Source organism: Pipra filicauda, unplaced genomic scaffold (assembly GCF_003945595.2).
Source record: "Pipra filicauda isolate LSUMZ 115617 unplaced genomic scaffold, ASM394559v2 scaffold109_size3271384_pilon, whole genome shotgun sequence".
NCBI classification, from domain to species: Eukaryota; Metazoa; Chordata; class Aves; order Passeriformes; family Pipridae; genus Pipra; species Pipra filicauda.
The window spans coordinates 618,917-625,013 of record NW_024103540.1 but is presented as its reverse complement, the minus strand read 5'-3'; the positions used below and the strand labels follow the sequence as shown (position 1 = coordinate 625,013).

General features: G+C 45.6%; 1 long non-coding RNA gene across 1 annotated transcript; it reads left to right on the top strand.

The window, feature by feature from the left end:
- Nucleotides 1-817: 817 nt before the first annotated feature.
- Nucleotides 818-5,562, top strand: LOC120323191. Its single transcript, XR_005563421.1, has 3 exons — nt 818-929; nt 2,442-2,637; nt 5,294-5,562. It is a non-coding gene; the product is annotated as an uncharacterized LOC120323191 (long non-coding RNA).
- The last annotated feature ends 535 nt before the right edge of the window (nt 5,563-6,097 follow it).

Sequence of the window (6,097 nt, the reverse complement as noted above, 5' to 3'; positions counted from 1 at the left end):
CGTAGATTAGGCATTTTCCAAGTTTGTAATTCTTTTTTTCTAAGTAGGTGCCTTTTTTTTTTTCCTTCTCTCTCCTTCCCCAAATATACTTTTAGTGCTTGATTCCAATTGTCCTCAAGGTGTAAGGAAATTCAGGCCAGACTGATTGAGAAACTGCTCTCTGAGACTATGTGAATAACAAAGCGTGGCCCAGATATTATCTCAGCCGAAATTAGGGATAATTATACTCTATAGCAAATTATATACATAGTTAAAATAAATAACAAAGCACAATGTTCATATTCTGGTGATTAATTTTTTTCCCCCAAGTTCTGTTTGACTTTACAATTTTTCCATTGCAATCAACATGAGAATATTGCTGGGGTAGCAGCAGCACCTGAATAAGTGCCAGCCCAATTTTTTTTCTTTTTTTTTTTTTTTCCTCTCAGCCTCCAACAGGCACAAGCAGGTTTAATGTTAACCCAACTAAACTCCAGCTCCTCTGCTGGTTCTCACACCCTCCAGGTCAGAGCTAAATCCCCTATTAATTAAACAGAAATTATATCTGAAATAAATCACTTGGTGCAAGAAATCCACGGTGGAATTTTTTGAAAGATGTTTGCAATAATTAAACATTCTGTGACTGGTGACATTTTAAATAACTCTTAAAATACCAACCTGTGTTGATATTTAAAATAGGCTCTTCAGTGGAATGGCAGTGATCCCACTGAACAAATAATATAAACCACGTCATCGTATAAGAAGGGAAAAAAAAAATCATCCAACAGCAAAAAAACCCCAGCTCTGGTCCCATCTGTTTTCATACGGCAAGAGTCTTGAAAGTGCTTGGAAGATACAGGTTGGGGATAATTCTGGAGATCCTTGTGAAGTAAGAGCCGATAAACTTTCAATATCTGCTGACTCCATCCCAGGCTGTTGGAGGATGTGAGGTGGGTTTGCTGGATCACGGGTGTAGGAACAGAAGGGATCATGGATTTTGGCCGGTCTTTTAGGGTTTTGCTCTCTGCCTCCTCCTGCACTGCACCTTTCCTCCTGATCTGGCAATTTCAGGGGCATTTTGTGCAATCAAGCAGAGGCCCGGAGTATTTCGTCAGCGTCCCCAGGCAACGTGCCACTATGGCTGATGGGAACTTGCAGCAGTGTTGCTGCACGTTGCACAGGCTTGTTTCACCCTCTGCCCACTGGCTTTGGAAAAAATACAAACAAAATAACACCCCACCATCACCAAAAGAGCCCTGCCATAGTTCCCTTCTCCCAGAGTATGTGGGGGAAATGAATAGTGAGTCTTGCCCACATGCAAGGAGGAGAGGAGGTAGGGGACTGCTGGCGTAGAAGAAATTGTGTACCTTTATGGTGGTGGATCGTCTTTTTGGCCGGTTGGAACACCACAGTGCAATGCCTCTTGCAGGCTGGAGAGAGGGAGAGGTTTGAGTGTCTTGTGACAGCCAGGATGGGGGGCAGTGTAGGCAAATTGGGTTTTGCACTTCCCTCTTGTGCTGATGGCCTAAGTGACCCCAGCTAGAAGGAAGCAAAGGAGAGCAGCTCTACACTGTGTGACCTGAGAAGGCAGAGTTTGTCCAGAGCTGGGCAGACCTAGGGACCCCTCCAGGCCTGTCCTTCCTCTGCCCTAGTCTTTGTGAGCTCCTGCAGTGCTAGAGCAGGCAGAGTTGCCTTGAGGTTAAGGTGCAAAGCCATGATGGTGATGAGAAGCATCTTTGTGTGGGAAGTGCAGGCATCTCACATGGGTGTACTTCCATGCTTTCATTACAGGTGTAATGGGTTATGGAAATGGATTGTATCTATCCAGTGACTGAAGACTCTCTTACGCTGTAGCTGTGCTCCAATTCCTGCAAGATGTCTCGTGTCCATCCCCTTTCCCAAGCAAACTGTCACTGCTGCATGTTCTCTTAGCTCAGCTGCCTATTGCTCCCCATCTAGGTGGACCATTCCACTCACTTGTAGTCTTTTGTGTCCTAAAAAGGACACTGTGTGCTACCTAACCCAGTATTGACCTGCTTACCAAAGGAAATCTTGTTTGTCTTGATTTGGTCTTGGTTTTTTTTTTAAACTGCATTTTACATTCCACCTGGATTTTATAGCAGGCAATTTCAGTGAGAGGCACAGGGAACCAAGAGACTTGGCATGTCTTTACTTGAGGAAAAACTGTCCTTCCTACTGCTGCAGCAGTCTGGCTCTGTGTCTGGAGCTTCCTTGTTTTTTGCTGGAGCTTCTCTCCTGGCTGCTCACAGGGAGTGGAGCTCAGGAGGGTGCATGGCCAAGGAACATGGGCAGCGTGGTGCTCGTTTGGAACAGTCGGGTGGCAGCTCAGATGAGCGGCTTATACCTGCAGGTTGGATTTATGCGCATTTGGGAAACCACAGCTATTCTACTTCCACCAAACCCAGGTCTTTGCCAGTCTAATCCTGTTTTTCTCCTTGAAGGATTAGTTTCTAAGTTTGGGACAAATCTTTCTGGGGGAAGAAGAGGAGGAGTGTGCAAACACAACTCTCGTTTGGAACAAGAATTAAGAAGATAAAATGCGAGGAAGGTGCTGACTTGGACTGATCTAATCGCCATGCTGTAGTTCAGGGATGTGAGCCATGAAGCTGAGGCTGGACTGCAGAAACACTTGGACAGGTAAAATACAATAGTTCCTCTCTGTGCTGCTGAGTGAGTGTCCTCCTCCTGGTTTAAGGCCTAAAGGTCTGGCAGTCAGTGCCTGGTGACTGAGGTTACAATGATCCCCAGCCATGGCACCACTGCTCCAAGCCTCTTGAGCAGAGAGCTGGAGGGATGGGCTGGGAGAGTTTCCAGGCTCTGCCGGCCGGGCTGAGACCCAACTGTGATGCCCCTCCTGCCAGAGAAGCTGGGCTGGGGACACTCAGTCTCATGTGCCCATCAAGGTGATTTCTTGCCATTAATTATTGGTACTGGCAGATGTAAATTATTGCTTGTTCCAGTCGCTTGATGCTTTTAGGTGGGGGTGGAGAGCTGTACCCCGAGGGGCAGCGCCGTGGTTTATTACTCTTTGTTATTAATGATTCGTGAAGCACCGATTAGGCTGGCACTGTGAGCGCTACCAAAGGGTAGGTAGGAGACCTGCGGGGCGTGGGCGGCCACGGCACCTCCTCCCCTTCCGCGGCGGCAGAGCCGGGGCTCGAACCCTCAGTCCCCGGTGCCGCCGCTGCGGCGGGTGGACGGCAGAGGGCGCCGAGCCCCCAGACACGGCGGGGAGAGGGAGCCAAGGGCAATTCCCAAGGGCTTCCCGAGAACCACGGGCTGCCCTCCGGCCGTCAGAACCCCTAGGGACACCACCCCTCCCATTCTTGCCCCGTGTGCCCTTCCTTACTGGCATGGCACCAAAAAAAAAAAAAAAAAAAAAAAAAAAAAAAAAGAGAGAGAGAGGGAAGAAAAATTTAAAAAAAAAAACAAACAACAAACAAACCAACCGAATTTTAGCCAGACCAAACTGTTTTCCCCTGTGGAAGCGTCGCCCTGCTGTGAAGGGCAGCGTGGGGATCACTGCAGCGCGCGGCCGTGGGACCGCAGAGCTGGCTGCGTGGGCCGGGGCTGCACAAACCCAGCCTCGCTGACGCTCAACCCGAGCCCACGCAGGGAGCACTCACCATTATATATATTTGTTGGACCAGGTTTCTGGCACGTTGGGGTGCTTTAAACTTGAGCGGATTCATGTACAAATCAATTCAGAATTGGGAAACCATCACTTCCCTTATATATACGTCTCTCCTGCGTTACCAGTTTTCCAGCTGGGAAGGCTGGCAGGTAGACAGCTTCAGGGGTGGCTGCCAATGCTGATTCATGACCCAACCCACAAAGGATATTAATATGGTACCATAAGAACATTTTCCCCTCAAAGACAATGAATGTGTAATTTCTGTGATGCAAGTGGAGGTCAGTCTGATGCTGCTCTCCTGCCAGGAAGTTATACAATAAGTTTATAAGTATACTTGTTGGACAGAGCCAAAACCTCAGAATCCCTTTCAAAGCCAGTTTTTTACCCCATTTGGTTTACTGTGAGCCCCTGGGTTTTGGCCAGCTATAGACATAACATAAATTAATTTTATTCTGCAATTTTAGAAGGCACTGTAAGGTTTAAGAATATTTTTTCCAGTTGTCACGTTTCTAAATATGCTCTTTTTTTCTTGCCATATTCAATGCCAAAAAGCACAGCTTAGGAATGTAGTAGGAACATAGGAATTGCCACAACAGTCCATCTTGTCAGTCTCCTGTCTCTGTCGGCTGCTGGTGCCAGATGCAAATTCTTGAAGCAACTACGTAAAAGAAGTTCTCCTAAAATAAAAAATACTGAGGTGTGGCAGGAGGGAAGAAAAATAAGAGTTGCAGGAGGGAGTGAGCAGAAAGACTTTCAAATTATTTATTTATTTATTTATTTATTTATTTATCTATTTATTTATTTATTCCAACTCCCTACGGATTTGTTTTACAGAACTTTAGGCTGATTTATCGTTTTACCTTCTCTTGCTGAGTAGCCCTCAACTGTGCCACACATGGGAGGCAGGAAAAAAAGAGAAGGGAGCTTCTTACTTTTTGTTTCAGGAGAAGGGAGCTTACTTTTTGTATCAGGAGGGGACGTAAAAGGCTTTAAAAGATGACAACAATTTGTCAAAGAAAGATCATGGGAAGATGGAGCAGATCATTTAACAGAGGCGACAGCCAGGATGCCTCGTGGAGCGCAGTGCCGGGAAGCAGGATATGCTGAATATCCTTACGGCAAGTTCATCTAGCCTGTCTAATGGCTAGTTATTGTTTGAAGTGCTTGCATGAAAGCACAGCACCGTGTGAGAGCTAGAAAATTCAATGGTACAAGGGAGTTATTTAGCTTATGCCCTTGAGATTAATCACAGGCTCAGTAACTTAACTCCAGAGCGATCTCTTCCTGCTGTAATGTGACTTAGATAGCAACAGAGCAGCCAAGGACTGGGCAGTTTGCAAAAAATCATAATGTCAAATATCTTGATGCCGGACTATTTTGATGTGGAGTGGAATCGCCAGTTCCCGACGTGCAGCTTTGCAGCCAGCGGAGCAGCAGGACTCGCTCCCTGCTCGGTTAATCTCCTTATCGCCCTCGGGAGCCCGTCAGGGTTCAGTCACGACAAGGCAAGGGAGGGAGGAAGCAGGTACAGATCTCGGGGACGCTGCTGTGAGTTGTGAACGTTCCCGCTGATGTCTGTGGAATCATTTTCCGTGCTGTAAAAGAGAGTGAAATATCCTCCAGGTGTTCGGTGTCGAGGACTGTGATCTGATCTTTTAGCAGGTTCATTAGCTGGACGAAGGGGACTCTCACTCACGGCATTTCCTGGTGCTTTCGTGTGCAGGAAGCTTAGCGGAGACTTCAGACGAGCATTTCGGTGCAAAAGCATACAGAAAATGCAGTGGATTAGAAGAGGCTTCTGCATAGAAGTTACTAACCCTGTACTGGATCATATTCATAAGCGATTTTAGGGATCAACACATTCCTTGTTCAAGAATCTTTCCATCCTTGCTGATAAGTGTGCTGGATGAAGGGCATAATTAATTTAAATGAATGTCTTGTGCTTGTTTCTGAAGCTTATCCAACATGGATCTTGTTCACTGAGAAGGAAAATAAATGCTTTTTTCTTCTATTTATTGCTACTCTGGTGTGGGCCACCTACATACAAGGAGAGATTTTTTTCGATACACGTCCCCCCAAAATGTCACCCTAAATGATCAAGAGGAGAAAAAATAAAAAGGACATTCCACATACATAAAATATGTAATTAAAATGATGAATTATTGTAAGATAGAATATTAGCCTTTTGACATTTTAATCTGAGCAGGAGAGAGTGAGAGAGTGAATTCGGAGCCGCTCAATTAAATTTAGAATTTTTTACCCTCCATTGTTATGAATAAATAGAAAGATTCTGTAGCAGTCTGCAGAATTATTAATTGCAAGTACTGTAGAAGGTGCATGCACCGTATCATGAAATGGAGTATCATTGTTAGTGACTATATTTCTTGGTAATTAAGGCCCAGACTAATGATGCAAGTTTTCTTCAGCATGATTTTCATCTGATTATGAGGCTGCTTCATTAAG